At 36.7% G+C, this 16,493-nt stretch overlaps 1 protein-coding gene across 1 annotated transcript in view; it reads right to left on the bottom strand.

Annotated features, from left to right (window-relative positions):
- The window catches only part of LOC108042299 (probable nuclear hormone receptor HR38), a 32,169-nt gene that overhangs the window by 6,277 nt on the left and 9,399 nt on the right, over positions 1–16,493 (bottom strand). The gene's annotated exons all lie outside the window — the stretch shown is intronic.

Genomic DNA, 16,493 nt, shown 5'->3' with positions numbered 1-16,493 from the left:
GTCTCGCGTTCCACACGCAAGCCGCCGTATCGAATGTCTTAATTAGAAATGCTCAGTCTCAGTCTCAGTCTTTTTAGTTGTCTCAGTCCCAGGCTCGGCTGTCCACATAGATAAATATATGGATATATTTTGTATATCCCAAGAGGCCGAGACACCTCCTCATTGTGTCGCGGGGTTGGCCAAGAGGCAAGCTCACGTTGCAACAAAGATGTTGCTGTGGCCACCAGAAAATCGGTGAAAAAACGCCAGAAACAAACCTAAACGAGGATCACATCTCCATCGTTCGGTTAATGCGGCACATAAAATGTAATAAATTGTGTTGTCCGATGCTGCACGGTTCCGTGGTCTGGCCACGTTGCGGGTGTTCGGCTTTTGATTATAATAAATATTTTGGCTGATTCGCATTGCAAAAGGCAAGCAAAAGTTCGCTGCGCCACTGCGAAATGATTTTTCATAATTTGCATAATTTATACTGGAAATTGAAGTTGGAATTCTTGAAAAATAAATATAAATAAATACAATACATTATGGGAGCACCCTCATATTATTCAAAATTAATCCGCATTCTGTTAACTAAGTTACATTGTCATAATCGTTTAATTTTTGCACTAACAATTCTTTAGATAAATACAAAAAAATAGGGAGCAAAAAATGTTAAGCATTGAAATTAAGCATTAACAAAATAACCCAAATTTTAGGTAACTCATAAACTGTCAGCGATTTCTATTAACCATTAATTAAAGTAGTCATAATCATCAGACAATCCTCGAAAAACCTATTATTCACACATGCTCATATTTCGCTAATCAACCGATGTTTTGTGTATATATTTTTCATTTAATCGTTTTTCAAAGATTTTTCCAAAACTTCTGCTGACTTGTGGCCGCCTGACTCTTTTGACACTTTTTATCTGCGAGAATTAGTTATAAACCGGCAACACGAAAATAATAATCATAGCCCACTAGATTTTCTGTTGTTGTAATATTTCCTAACGTGTGTTGTCTTGGCTTGAATTTGACAAATTAATAAATGTTGCTGCGGCTGTCGTGTCAGTTGTCTTAGACAAAACCAAAAACCGAAAAACAAAACAGAAAACGTGGACACAGTTCAAAGGGGGCAGTCATAAAAAAATAATGCAAAAAAAGATGGATAGATAAAGACATACATAAAATATATACAATTAATAAATATTCATGATAGGTGAATTTGAAATATTGCACAAAATAATGTTTTTTTGGATTGTGGGAAATAAAAATTAAAAATTAAATTGATTTTAAAATTGGTTTCGCTTTTATGAAACAAACAATCTTATAAAGTAATTAAAATTCTTATAATCACTTAAACATACAAGCATTTGCAATTTGGAAGCAATTTTTTGATTCTATTAAAATTTCCAGTTTTTCCGTCAATAAAGGTAATTAACAATTAAATTGTTATGCTTGCCATACGCATAAATTGCCTTTAAGATAATTGAATGATGCGTTTGGCAACAACCAAGAATTCAAACTGATAATCATACAAGCTGAGCCAATCATTTGAAAGTGCCAAATATTCGAAAAAAGTTGCAGAGAATGTAGATATGTATTGAAATTCATCTAGTAAAATAATTTTGGAACTTATCCATTGCGTTAGGAAAAATGTTTAGGTCCAGAAGACTGCAAAGAGTTTTTATATTGCACTAGATAATAATAAATGTTGTGAGCGTCCATTAAATAGCTTGGTTTGATAGCTTGGTTAAGTACTTTTCTGTGTATGTCAAATGCTAACCGATATGCAAATGAGTTGGAATTCCTTAAAACTTACAAGGCTGTTTAGGGCCCACAAATTGCCCATGATATAAGTGCATCTTCTTTTGCATTGAGCAATTAACTGACAATGGAAAAAGGTCCAACTAGTCGCTGGGTATTGCATAAATCAATCAAATTGTCTCTCACTCGGTCGCCTCATTGAGTAATAGATCCAATTTCGATATGAAACAGAAATTGGGTTTTCTTCTCTTCTTTAGTTTTGTGCCTGTTTATTTTTTTTTGCACAACTTTAAATACCAACCCCATTACCCATTAAGCAACAAAGATGGCTAGTACAACAATGAACAACAATTGATGAAAATCGACAATTAATAGTGAAAGTCTAGGCCCAGACGAAGCATCATCATCAAAGGTACTGCAGGAAGTTAGTTTGCTTTGGGGACTGAAGACTGGGGACTGCAGACTGGGGACTGTAGACTGGAGACTGGGGACTCCTCCATGTCTATTAGGCCATGAGTCTGGGCTTTGTCGCTGTCGTGGATTTCAAAGGCGATAGCATCGAAGCCGCCAAGTTGCAGTCAAGAAAAAGCGCAGAAAACCTGCCCCAAAATGAGTAAACTCCTTCGGCTCGAGACTGAACCGAACCCGAGACCCATTTGTATACTTCTCACAGATCTTCACACGGAGACGTAGACGTAGACTTTGACTGTGGCACCCACTGACTCAATGACTGAGTGGCCGGGCATGGGCCATTTTGACCCGGCCGAAAAGCGAAGACGATCCGACTCGCATTACCATTTCTTTGGGTCACTGCACAAGAGACTTCCCCCCAATGCCCCAATCCTCCCACCCTGTCAATTTCGGCAGATGCCTACATGTCCAGGTCCATTGATCAGGTCCCCAGTGCCTAGTGCCTAGTGCCTGGTGCCTCTGCCTTCATTGCGAGTTCGCAGTTCAAAGTACAGAGCCTGAGCTCTGAGCTTGCCAAATAATATGTATTAACGATATTATATAAAAAGAAGAAAAACGAAACAAAAAAAAATTAGCAAGCTTATGCAATGGCCAGGTTTTTTATTTTTTTTGCTCCTCAGCATTGTAATAAATTTGTTAACGAGCCGGCCAGAAAATCTCCCTCGACTCGGGTCCCGAAAAAAAAACAATTAGAAAATCGCAGTTTTCGGGGAAGATGCAGCCCCAAAAAAAAATGTTGTAAAAATGCATACCCAACCCAAAATACAAATTTCTTAATGTAATTTGCTTTGGGGCCATCGCCAGACAATGGTTAAAATGGGTAATCTTAAATGTTTATCGCGCACTCTTCCCGGTAGCATTTTTGGCAGTAGCCCACGGTAGTTTAATTCAGCATTTTTTATTTCTATTTTTATTTTCTTTGTTTGCAGATCGAAGACTTCAGCCAGAGCCGCGTCTTCGATGAATTGCTTTCTAAATGACCCAAGGCCATATTTGGAATGATATTTCATATTGATCTGGGAACTCTGGCTCTCTGGGCGGAGGCATTGTTTCAGGCCATGTCTGCTGCCTCACAAAAAAAGGTGTGTTTATTAATAAAAAAAAAAGAGAAGTATAGAAAGAAGTGAATATTATAAATGTGGGAGAAATAAAAATCTTTACGTGACTTTTGACATGCCAAGAAAGGAAAATATTCAATTCTCATTTAGGGCAATATTTACGGTAATGTTTCGTGGAATCAATTGATAAAATCTGATCTTTATAATGGCTTAATTGGCTGAACATTTCTTGGAAATTTAATTGTTATAAAAAGTATTTTTTTATTTTTTCAAAAAGGTTTACATTTAATGCTAAAGGCTACCAGTAAACTTTATAATTAAATATTAAATTGCTCTTTAATGCATAATATATAATTTAATTTTGGAAGAATTCGTCTTTATGTTCAGGTTGTCAAAGAAATAAGTTTGATTATGATTTGTTCCGAGGTAAGCGTAACCCATAAAGATTCTAAAAAAACAAATCCTTTCAGGGAAACTTCAAATCAATTAGCACCCAACATGATGATGATCGTGTCAGTCATTCTCATTTATATTGAGTCTTTAAACAAATCGCACAATTGTAAATAATATCCAGTTAACTGTTGGTCTTTAAATCAGATTTAATGAAATCTTCGACGCGAACATACATAAGTCTAGCCAGGCATACAAAATGGCTAGCACCTAAGCTCTGGGGATATGTTCCAATCTCGTATCTATTAAAACCCCATAACGCCACACAATTAAATGTAAACTGAATCTGTGTCAGCCATGTATTGTACAGATGCAGATGCAGATGCCGATATAGAACTATCCGTGGCAAAAGGTCGAAAGTGTTGGCTATCAACTGTCGAGATGAACAACAACAATATCATTAAAAGACAATAACATTGTTCAAGAATTTCAATTGAATGAGTCAAGAGCAGCAGGGAAAAAAAAAGAGTTGAAATTGTCGCAACAATTCGTATAAATCTCTTTGCGCCACTTTGAATGCTAAGTAAACCAGCGGCGACCACATCGTCATCGGTTTTTAATCGCTGCAAAAATCACCGAAGGCCATCTTGGACATTTCATAGTCGCAATCCCCGCTCCCTCCGATTTATAAGCCAAATCAAAACGAACCCGAGACGACCATCCGAGCGGATTGAAGTCATTTTTGAGCGCATCTCAACCAGTTGCTCGTGTGTATCTGTATCTGAATCTGTATCTGTATCTGTATCTGTAGCCGCTTCTGCCTATATGTCTATATCTGTGTGTTTGCCAATACCTGTGGTTTGGCACTTGTCGCCAAAATGCACAGAAAATAAATTTGCAATTTAATTAGAAAAACATTGGGCATTGACTTATCTGTACCTTAACTACAATTCCATCCACCTAGGTCCGATTTCTCAATGACAAGTTAAGTTTTGAAATTGAATTAAGTGGCTATGGTCCAAAATTTTAGATTAAGTTAAACTGATGTTTCGGAAGCATTTACTTTCTTACTATCATGTTAGAGTTTATCTGAATTTGACCTCATATTAACTTTCTCTGAAAGATTTCTAACTAGAACCTTAACATGATATTGATAAATCGACCCCCTATAAAAGCTTAAATTTTAATGAGCATCACTAAGAAAAAACATTAAAAAAAATATGCCCTTAGAATATTAAATATTATTTAAAGTAAAAATAGCCATTTAAATGTGTGGGATCTAGTTTTTAATTGAATTTATGTCATAAATGTTATGTTATAGCATAAGCCAATATTTTTCCTCTGTTGTGAATTACCATTATTTTAAACATTAATTTTTCTGTGTGCACTTGCCCAAAATCCTCAGCAATGGGTCAACGCTTCGCAGCCCAGTGTCCACTTGGTCATTATGCAAAAGCGGATTCGTTAAATTAATGAAAATTTGTGTAGAAAATAAAAAATAAAACATCAGCAAAGAGATAAAATCCACTGCAACCTGAGCTGGTTAGAAGCGGTGTGAGATATTTGCATGAAATGCGAATAAAAAAATTCTGCCGTTAAGGTGTTAGCCGGGAACAGTTGCAGATGCCTCGATCGCTCTGCTCATTCGCATTGTGTAAACTGGTTTAATTGAATTGTTATATCATCGGCTTCATCATCATCGATGCCAGTATCAGTTCTTTTCATTCGCTGCCTAAAGCGAAGCAGCCAACGTATGAGTCAGTCTAGTAGGTATATCTAAATATATCTGAATAACTTAAGATTGCCTGACTTAATTTAGATGACTTGTTCGTGCAAAAGTATTTGATAATCCCCTCGAAATGGGCTTGATTAATGCAACATTGACTCAAGCATTTTTTTTAAATGGAATATGTCTGCTTTTAACAAGAAAGTAGATATACTAAAAGAAAGAAGATTTAATACTATTATATGGCTTAGGGTGCCATAAAAAAGATAAGTTCGATGCACACATTTATAACTAAATGAACTATGAAAATCTTCGGTAAATTAACATAGTTCTGTTGCCAAACTAAAAAGAGAATAACTACAATATTTCTTGATATAAATAGATTTAGGCTTGATAGATTTGCATTTAATAATTTTAAATAGATAAAAAGTATCTACTAAATTCTATAAAGTAAGACATAAACTTAGGATATATGCCTTTAAAATTATAATATTTCTTGCTAACGCTTTTAAATTTGAATAGATTTCCCAAATATAGTTCAATCATGACTCCTCCATCCATTTAGAAGACCCTCAACCTCGATTGATTCTCCACTCCCAGTCCCACTTCCAGTCGCATTTCCAGCTCCAATCCCACTTCCAATACCCATGCGAATTACCCAGCTTAGGTCTTAGTTTTTTTCCCCACATTTATTATACAGATTGAAGCCGCCTAATTTGCATGTTGAGCGGCGCCCCACCAAACTCGGCTCACTCGACGGGTCAAAGGTGCACATGATGCTGCAGTGCATCAGTGGTGCTAGTGGTGGTGCAGTGGTGGTACAGTGGTGATGCAGTGGTGCCAGTGCCTTTGCCTTCGACTTCGCTCAGCCACCGACTGATTGACATGGCTGAGACAAAGATAAATAAGCTGCCAGTTTTGGAACGCCGCTTACATAATTACGGGCATGGAATGGATTTTCGTTCGGTTTCTGGCTAAGATTTTTTTTCGATCCGTTGCCAGGCGCATCCGAATCGCAAAATTAAAGCCACTAAAGAAGGTGCAGCTGAGCTCGAGGTGGGAAGATTGGCCGGCAAAAAAATAAATACAAAATATTTGGCACAATTTTTTTTTGTTGCAGGGAAAAAAATTAATAAAAAAGTGATTATTTTAAACTTATACATATTTGGAAGGATTACTTAAACTTATACTACTAATAAAGGCAATTATTAAATAATCAATTAAAACAAAAAAAAACAAATAAACAGTTTGCATTCTTAAGCACTTTTTTTTAATAACTGTCAATCTTTCTATGTTTTGAACAGTACTTTTGTAGGGATACTAATAGTTGGATTGTAAAAAAACATATAAACGTCTAGAGATTTTTGTGCTATGTTAAAATATAATTTGTCAAATTAAGATTACCATTTTTTCTTTAAATGTAAAATCAATCATTAGAAAAGATCAACATTTTTTCATGCCAGTTGCTTTGTTGATTTTCTGTAAGTTTTTTCCAACAAACTCTCCGAAATATCAGCAAGCTATCAAAACACGCGACGTCTGGCAGTAGATATGTATGTTGGGACTGCCGGTTCGAAACTCCTGCGCTTCGGAATCGTATTAGTGTTAATTTCCAGCTGGCTTCTCTACCCTTTTTATGCCCATTGTTGCACGTTTCAGTTTTTCTTTGCATTTGGGTTTTCGCTTTCATTCGCTGAGCAAACATTTGGAATGGAGGAGGGGTGGGGGAGTGGGAGTGGGGTAAGGAGTATGCGGGGGATCGGTTCCCAAATCGATTAAACCCCGCCAAACCCCCCGAAGTGTCGTAAACAAAGCGAGCAGCTCCGTGTTTTTCCCAGCAGGTTGCAGCAGCCACAAACACCAAAGGCAAAACATGCATTAAAACGCCAATATTGCCTTTTGTCTTGCCTTCGTATCTGCAAGATGCACAGTTCAGCCCCCTCCTCCTCCCCCAAGACCCCCAAGTCCGCGCAAATTGAGCCTAACCCATATATTTGTCGTTTGGGGGCTGTGCGAGGCGCGCTCGTGAAGATTTGATTTAGTGTGAGTACGGGAAAATTGCTCGAAACGAACGTTTGCATATCTAAATTTGAGTTTTGTATCTGCCAGATACAATAGATTTATCTATTTGGGAATTTGCCTACCTTTGGCGCATGCACAAAGCGTTCCAAATGGCATTGCGGCCAGAAAATAAAGAAGAGATTCTTGGGAAAATCTTGTTGAAACAGGAAACTGTTGAGATTTTAAAGGGGGTTTTTTATATTTAATAATCAGCTGTAATTATTACTTAAGACTCGCAACTAAAATACAATTATTATGATATGGGCTTAAAAAAATGATTTATCATTTCAAAGATTTTAACCGCTTTTGGTGATTTATTTTTGGAAACCAAACCTAACACGGTTCTTAGCATGTCCAATTGTTTAGACTTCCTACTCACCTCTTACTTTACATTAAAATATTCATATATTTAGAAACGCGAACATATCGAATTACACATACGCCCATGGGCCACACCATCCTTGCTTCCTTATTATTTTTTAATAGGCCGTAAACCCGAAGACTCTCACTTTCGTTTCTCCATTTTATGTTAGGCACATCCCATACCCATATTCCCCATTTTTATAACGCCCACGTCATAAAGGGAAAATGTCCATTTGGCGCACTATAAATATAAAACACAAACACGATCGCCCGACAAGCAAACATCATCATCAACATGATCGGCAACTATATGGCATAGCTAAACCCATCCCGAGAGCACATCCCCATATTCATTCACAGATATAAACCCAAATTGACATGACGTTGTCGTTTTGGTTTGGTTTAAATTTTTGCCAGTCTTGGATTTCTGCTTAGGTTTTATTTTGGATATTGGTATGGTGTGGTGTGGTGTGGTGAGGAATTCGTGGCATCATCATCGGCAACAACTTGACTCTGAGCCGAAGTCAACTTGCTGCAGTTAAAGCGTGTCTTCAAGACTGTTATTAAATCAATAATGAAGCACACGAAGCGCCCCGAAGCCTCATCATCATAATGATGATCGGGCTACATCATTAGCACTAGTTGTTGCTATTGGTAGTGTTGCTGTTGGTAGTGTTGCTGTTGCTATTGCCATTGCTGGTTGTCGGCTTCTCTGGCACGCCGGCTGACACACAAAAAACATCGTGGAGTTCACGGAACGCACCCAAAAGCCAAACTCCGTTTTTCTCCGATTTTTCGTTTTGGTTTTTGGCATTAGACAAGCTTTGTTTTCCAGCGCGCTAGGAAAAACACCAAAGTTGGTCTCCAGTTTTTGGGGGCGCTTCTCCCCGAAAGAAATCGAATTCGAACTATTAACTTATTGCAGTCAGTGTAAGTCAAAGTCGAGACGTTTGCCATATTTTTCTTCTATTTTTTTTTTCATTTTGTCGTTTTCGGCACATTCCAGCCACGTTTGTCTCTGTTTCAGGCTCGGCAAGGTGTCGGGGTTAACTAAGGTGTGATAAATTTTTGCCATCGATAGGTCGCCCTAGTCTTGGCGTTTTGTTTTCCGTTTTTCGTCATAATTGTTTTATTATGGTCGTGTGGGTCTTGGCTTTTTGGGGGGCGCCAAACTCATTCTCATTGCAGGGATTAGAGGCAAACAAAAAACAGAAAAATAAACTAAGGGGCCAGCATCGTGACTACGCTCCCCCATAACGAAAGCTCGGTGCTATAAAACCGCCAAAGATCTTGTTTTATTTTCGGGGTTTTATCGCATTTTGTGTGGGTTCTCACAGTCCGCGGAAAGTTGTCTTCTGATCCCGGCCAAAACCATTAAATTCAATTGAAGGCACTTGTTTAAGTACAGTAGAAACTTTTCTTAGAGGTCACAGATGTTAATTGCGATACAGTTGACTAGGTCTAATTATTTAAAATATGTATTATCATTTCACAATGATAATATAGCTTTTCATACATTAAAGTAAATACATTTTCAACTATTAAAGTAATAAATAGTTAACAGACTGAATTAATAAAAATAATACATTTTAATTTTACATTTTGTATAGAGAATATTTACTAGAGAAATCTAAAAATTTTAAAAATATTCCTTAACCAAATTGAAATTGTGGAAAATAGTCAAAATGTTTTAATATTAAAAAAAAAAACATTATTATTAAAATTGAGTATATTTAGAATCTTAGGTGAAATAAATAAAAATGTAATTACCGAAGAACAACAATGTTTTTAAATAAAGTATAAATTCTTCTATCTATGGCCTTAAAAACATGAATATTCCAGAATCCAGAATTCTAGTTTTACTTATTGAGGTTGTTCTGTATTTTCATTAGTGACTGCCGCATCTTTTTTCCCATTCACCCACGCAAAAACAGTAGTTGTGTTAACAATGCCGGCTTCGATTTTCCCCAAGTTTGTTTTTACTTTTTGGTGGTAATTAATAGTCAAAGGCAACAACAGCGACGCCTTGGCCAAAAGACAACTACAGGCTCTCAACTTGTGCATAAAAATTTGTCCATTCAGTGGCTGTAGCGTTTGGTGTTGCTGGTGGTGTAGATGTTGCTGCTGCATCTGTTGCTGCTGTTGCTGTTGCAGTTGCAGCGGCAACACGCAAAGCAACGTTTGTTTGTCTATTACTTAATTGCCAGTCCAACTCAGGGATAGATCGAAGCGGTAAGGTAAGTGGGAGGAGGTGCCTATAATAACAATTAGCGTGGCATTTTAATATGCATTATTGCTGTGAAAAGATCGCAAACTGATTTCACCGCCAAGGCAGCAGTATTTGGCAGAAGAGTCACGACTTTTTAGCAGGACGACGAGGAAGCCATCTCCATATGCGTTTCTTTTATACTTGAATTCGGCGGGGAATCTTAATTACACAATTAATTTGTTGAGGCATGCAAAATAAATGGCTTGGTCTGTAAGGCAGCCCATTGAGTTTGCTGAGGATAGGTTTCAGTTTTTGGCTAAACGGTGATGCTAACTTTGGGTACCCGCATATGAAACTGATCTTAGCTAAGCACTCAAATAAGATCTTTAAACAAAAGACAAATAAAACATTTGCCCAACCTTTGTTTAAATGTTTAAGTATACATTTCAATGACGGAATAATTAGTACCGTTTTAGTTTTACTATTACAAATCAAGTCAAAATAAGTTGATATTTTAAAATGCAATTTTTAGTATATATAAATAATCTATTAATGTATTATGAAAACTAATTTTTATTTCTCTGCAAACCTTAATTTACATGTGACACCTGCCTTGAATTATCATTTTATTTAACACAAACCCAAAGAAATACTAATAAACTCCTTTTGCGTGTATTTATAACAAACATTTTTAGATCTGTTAATTGTTTGCTTTGATTAGCTGTGCAATCTAAAATAGGTAAACTGACACCGCTATAAAAAAAATAACTACAACACTATGCTCCACAAAAGCTTGGCCGAAGAAATAATGATAATCTCACTGTTGACAGCTCACTGAGCAGCGACACGCAAAATAAAGCTGTAAGAACATAGCGCCAAATGTATTATTTTTTTTTTATGGTTTTCTAATAAACCAGTCGAAGCTCCATGGGAAGCGGTGGCAAAAAAAAAACAACAGACAGATAAATTGATTACAATTTAATGCTGCTGCCGTTGTTGCCATTGCTGTCGTGGCTTAATTTAGTCAAATCAACGCTTTTGTGCAAGAATGTATCTAAATCTTCTCTTTTTAGCGCATTTAGCAGCGGACTGGTCAGCTTCGAATGAAAGCAAAAGCAAAATGCGAAATCAAAAGGCAAGTTAAGCGCACGAGCAGCAGCGATTTCGAATATAAATCACAACACAAACACAAGTCACAGTTATGAACCAGCAGCAAAAAAATGAAAAGAACTGCGGATGATGCGGCGCATGCGCAACGCTTTTCTGTGTTTTATACCCTTTTTGGGGAGTGTTAACGTCCGGTAATGTGGGATTTTCAGATTTTTCAATTTATTTATTTAGCTGGGTTTTTTGACAATGTCAAGATTTGTAACAGTTGAGCTGACTTTTAATTATACATAAAAAAAGGTTTTGTTGTCTAGAAATAATATTTTAAAAAATGTTTGCCCTTAGCTCGGATTTTTCGTCTTTTCGACTTAACAATGGGTTATAAGCATAAAAATCGTATTTAGTTCAAAATTCAAACGATTTCCCAGTTTAAAATCTACTTTTAGGTAACTAAGTCCTTTTTATTTTTAACTCAATAAAAGTGTGGTTTAGGAAAAATTGGGAATTTGAAATTAGACAGCTAATAAATGGCCTTATTAGCTGTTTAATTTCAAATTCCCAATTTTTCCTAAACCACACTTTTATTGAGTTAAAAATAAAAAAATATATTTTATATGTATAAATAGTTATTTATTAAAATTCACTTTTTTATTTTGTCATAGGAGAAAGGAGCTATGTTCTGGCCCTTTTTTTTATAAACATTTAAATATGTAAAACTGAACTATTTTTATATAATTTTCAAATAAATTTCAAATGATTTAGAAAGAGTATATAAAGACTCTGATCCGAACAGCATCTTTCTCTTGTGTTACTTTGTTAGCAATGCTTTTGTTTGTCGCTTTATTTGTGGCGATCAGAGATTGCTGCGTTTGGTTCTAAGATCGCATCGGATCGGTTTTTGGGGGCTGGTGGGGAGTGGGTGTTGTTCGGGTCATAAATTCAGAGACTAACTATAGAAGCATGGGGATCCGAGCCGAACCGGTTGGATCACTTTTACTCTCATCGTTAGCGGATTGTCGGTCGCATCATGGGTTCTCGGACCTCTAGCCGTCTCTTTCCACTGAGCCGTAAACCAATTTTAATTTATGCTAATTGTTCCAAGTTGGCAACATCAATTGGGCGACAGCACGCGAGAAACGCAGTCAAATGCGATTCCGAAATCATCGGCATTTATTTTGACTTTGTATTTTTTTTTTCGTCTTTTAATTGGAAGCCAAAATTTGTTAGACCTTCGCGGATTGGAGCGTTGTAACAGCCGAGAAACTGAGGCAAAAACTATGGCATTTTTTGCACGCATTTCTTTCGCTGCCAGCCGATTGATGCACAAGGTCGGAATCGGTGTCTCTTGATCGATGCACAATTGCCGGCAAGTGATGGCTGCCGATCTAACGAACCATCGCTTCAGCGATCCACCGATCCACCGATCACCGATTATGCTGATTGGCAACTACAAAAACTTGCCCCATAATTCATCGCATTTTATTTTTATTGTACTTAGTTGGATACTTTTTTTTTCATAGTTATTTTTCCCTCTTTCTGTGGCGTGTTAAATGCATAGCGAGGTTCTGTTTCATCCGTTAGATCCGCAATGCCCATTCCGTACCCCCGCTTTACATACATATACGTATTGTTCGGCCATAAATCATCCGGAGCTGTGGGAATCGAGGTATATCTCGGAATCTATATCTGTATCTGTCGCTGAGCTGCTCTGGAGATGGCGAAAAGTTCAATGTTAAAGGCAAACACAAAAGAATTTGCCACAGTTCAAAGCATCATTCATTATCCAATTGCGATCGAGCCGGAGCGTTTAGACCGTTAACAGTTAACTGGGCAAGTCGGCCCCAAAAGCCAAAGAGGTCCAAACAAATTGAATATCCAAAGCCGAAACTGGGCGCGTTTCGGATCTGCTATTTGTCTTAGCCTTTGTCTTGTTTGGTTTGCATTGGTTTGCCCAACGCTGGTTAGTTAGCGCTGCTTGTTACCGATTTGTGAGGTTTGTGGTTCAAGGCTTTCGATTGACAGTGGCTCAAAGGACGTGGAAGTGTTGCTTGTTCGCTTAAGTGGGGAGCGGCAATTGATTTACTAAGCGATCATCAATATTCACAGTCTTCTATGGGATTTTCACCACTGTTTACACCTTACTGACTCATATTTATACTCGTTTTCTCTTCTTATTCCCTTTCATTTACGACTAATAACTTATAAATATAAATACTACATTAGGGCATTTTCGTGACATTCTGACAACTTTAACATTAATAATAGGTATGAATTAAATAAAAGAACAAATTATATTATTTAAAATTTTTTGAATTTAAATTGACAATGTCTTATCTTTAAAATGTGTTTTGAAAATACCCCGCTAACGAGTTATTAATTCACATTTATTTACAGAATAAAAATATTTAAATTAATATCAGCTCTAAATACATAACTGTCATATTTTTAATCAATTAATGGGATTTGCTGTACATTTTGAATGCTGATTTGTCACTGGTCAGGATTTAATAGTGTCATAACTTAAGCCAAAACCTGTAGCCCCCGAACATTATTTAACTTCCAAATGGACGTATTTAGCGGGCTCTGAAGAGAGTTAATTAAATCGATTGCAAAATAAATGTGTTAATTGAACGAAATATGTTCCCAGCTGATGAGGATGGACGGAGTGCTAGAACAATGCCTTGGGGAATACTGCAAAAAAAGATCGAGATGACCACATAAGTGAAGGCTTCTTGGCCTCAGACTTAAAGTGCAGCACATGGAGACACACATCTCCGCCATTTGGTCAACCAAAGTCTGAGAACTTTCAAGTCACCTGCAGATGCACATGGATACTGAATACACGTTTAAGTACGGCTAAGTTTTATTCACCGTCTGGCACATCGCAATCGAGTTTTGTTGACGGCTCTTAAGCATCTGCAAAATGTAACTAAGCGCCGTTTTTTCTTCGTTTTAACTGGCACCGGCTTTAATTGAGTATATGAGAATGAGAATATTAGATTTTCAAGGCCAGAGTCCGCTCGGATCAGCGCGGCTTATGGCTTAGTTTCGCAACCACGATGAAGTCAAAGCTCCAAACGCTGGAGAAGATGGTGGGCGCCCCATCAGTTAACTAGAACACAATGCGGGCATTCAGATTTCAGGCTATAAGACAGGAGCTTAGAGTTCGGTGGTGCTTTAGGGGATATTTTTTTATAAAGAATGCCAACTTAATTACTAAAAAAACCCTCCTTACTAAAGTCATTAATTTATATAAAAGAATAAATATTATGTTTTTCTAATAATAAACATTCGAAACTAAAAGAAGAGCTTTAAACTAAATGAGTTTTTCTCTAATTTGCTAGCAAAGTTCTTAAAAACAAAGCACGTTTTTAATAATAACTATAAAAAAATAAAATAAAGAAAAATAAATAACTTCTTTGAAAAACCCCTTTCATTTGCAGCCTTTGCCCAAGTTGCAAATGAATTGAAACAAACTTTGTGCTCATAACAAATAAAGTTAAATTTTTTTTTGGTCAGTCAAGTGATTGTCCCGCAGTATTAATTTGCTGCTAAAAGCAACTCATTAAAAGCGATATTATAATGAATATAGCAAAAATTAATTAAACATTTTTATGATGCACCAAACAGTTAGGACAATAAAACTGAAGATACAGATATATACACACTGTGGAGATTCATTGGGAAGAATGACTAAATGTATTCTCTTAGTAGCGCATAAATTAACCGCTTAATGGAGGTTGGCGATTACACTTGTGGGTGCCGCAAAAAATATCGCACAATATTTAGATCCTGTTCTGAGTAAGGTGCGAATGTAGTAATGACGTAAAAAATGCGAAGCTTTCAAGGTGAGACAGGAAAATATATGTATAAACTTTTATTAGATTTAAATGAGCAATAAGTGCCTTTACATCATTTTTCATCAATTAATATTTGAGGTTTACAGAATTAATGAAAATACATTTTTTAATTCGAAACTGTATACAAAACTTCTATTCATTAACAGAAAAGTTATTTTCCACTCCCCTTCATAAAAATTCATTTTATTTCTAACGCACAAAAACATAAATCTTTGCCGGTTATCGCTTTGAAATCGTTTGGAATATTTCTCGCAGACGTGTTCTCTGCTAATCGATTCATTTATAATTGCATTTATCACAACTCTTCAGTCGTTATGCCTGACAAACCAAAAATAAAATTAATAAAACCCAAACTAGATATCATAAAAGAATTCTATGGCCATATATAACAATCTAATATTATAAAAAACTTGTTATATTCCCGCTGCAAGCTGCATATCTCGACGCGAAAGTCAAAATTTAAATCATAAAAAATAAGAAAGAAGAAATACAAATTCTTTTCTTTCGTATTCTAATTTTATAAGCGGAGTAGCTAATAATTTCTCAAGGTCAGAGTTTGAATCACGATTTTTTTTTTTGGTCAGGAAATGCGCACAGCAAAATTTATGAATTCAAGTTTATGAAACTGCCAAAAGTGGCAGAGAAAATGCAGATTAGGTTGAATAAACAAAATACATTTTTGTCAGAGAGAAGTGGACTGCTGATCCGTTATTTTAATTGCAATGTTCTGAATTTGAGCAACGAATTTATGGCAAAAAGCAGTCTGAAAAATGCAAAAACCGGCTAAGGCAAAATTATGGAAATTCAAAGATGTATTTTATGGCCCAAAGACACATTTAGATACTGTGCGGTGTGAGTTCGATGCGAACGCGTTTTGCATCGAATGCTTGATGTCACTGCTGCCAGTTATTTGACAATCTTGTCACATCGATACCTCTCTTCTTTTTTTCCCTGTGTTATTTTTTTTTTTTATAACCAAACTCCGTCGGTGTCTGCTACTCAGCTTGTGTTTGACTTGGTAATGAGACACGCTCGCTGTCGCTGCTTCAATTAAGCCAATCTTGATGTGGCTGATTGCGATGGCATCTTTGGCTGGAAGTTAGCTTGCAGCTCGCTAGGGATTTTATTTTTATTTTTATATTGTGTGTCTTCTAATTGTCAGGCTACTGGAAATCTGCCGTTTAATTGGACATTTAATTGCTGGACAAAAGTTTTTGTTTACTCTTCTCCCACACGTGGTATACTTAATATTACGCATACGCAGAGTGGGACAGCGAGTCGGCATAAGCGCAATGCTTCCGTCTCGCTTCCGTCTTGACGTCACCAGTTCTATTTGGGACTTGGCAACAGCCGCTGGCCACGAAAAGTCCTGCGTGGCTTTATCGATCCGCTGTGAACCCCAAGTCGAGTATTGTGGCCGTCCAAAGCCAAGGACGTCATCAGTTTCAAGTGCGTGTCGCACATATATAACGTATTTATTTTTACATATAGCCAGCCAGG

Source organism: Drosophila rhopaloa, unplaced genomic scaffold (genome assembly GCF_018152115.1).
Source record: "Drosophila rhopaloa isolate 14029-0021.01 unplaced genomic scaffold, ASM1815211v1 contig_2, whole genome shotgun sequence".
Classification (NCBI taxonomy): Eukaryota; Metazoa; Arthropoda; class Insecta; order Diptera; family Drosophilidae; genus Drosophila; species Drosophila rhopaloa.
Note: the sequence above shows the minus strand (reverse complement) of the source record. Positions and strands in the feature narration are given on the sequence as shown.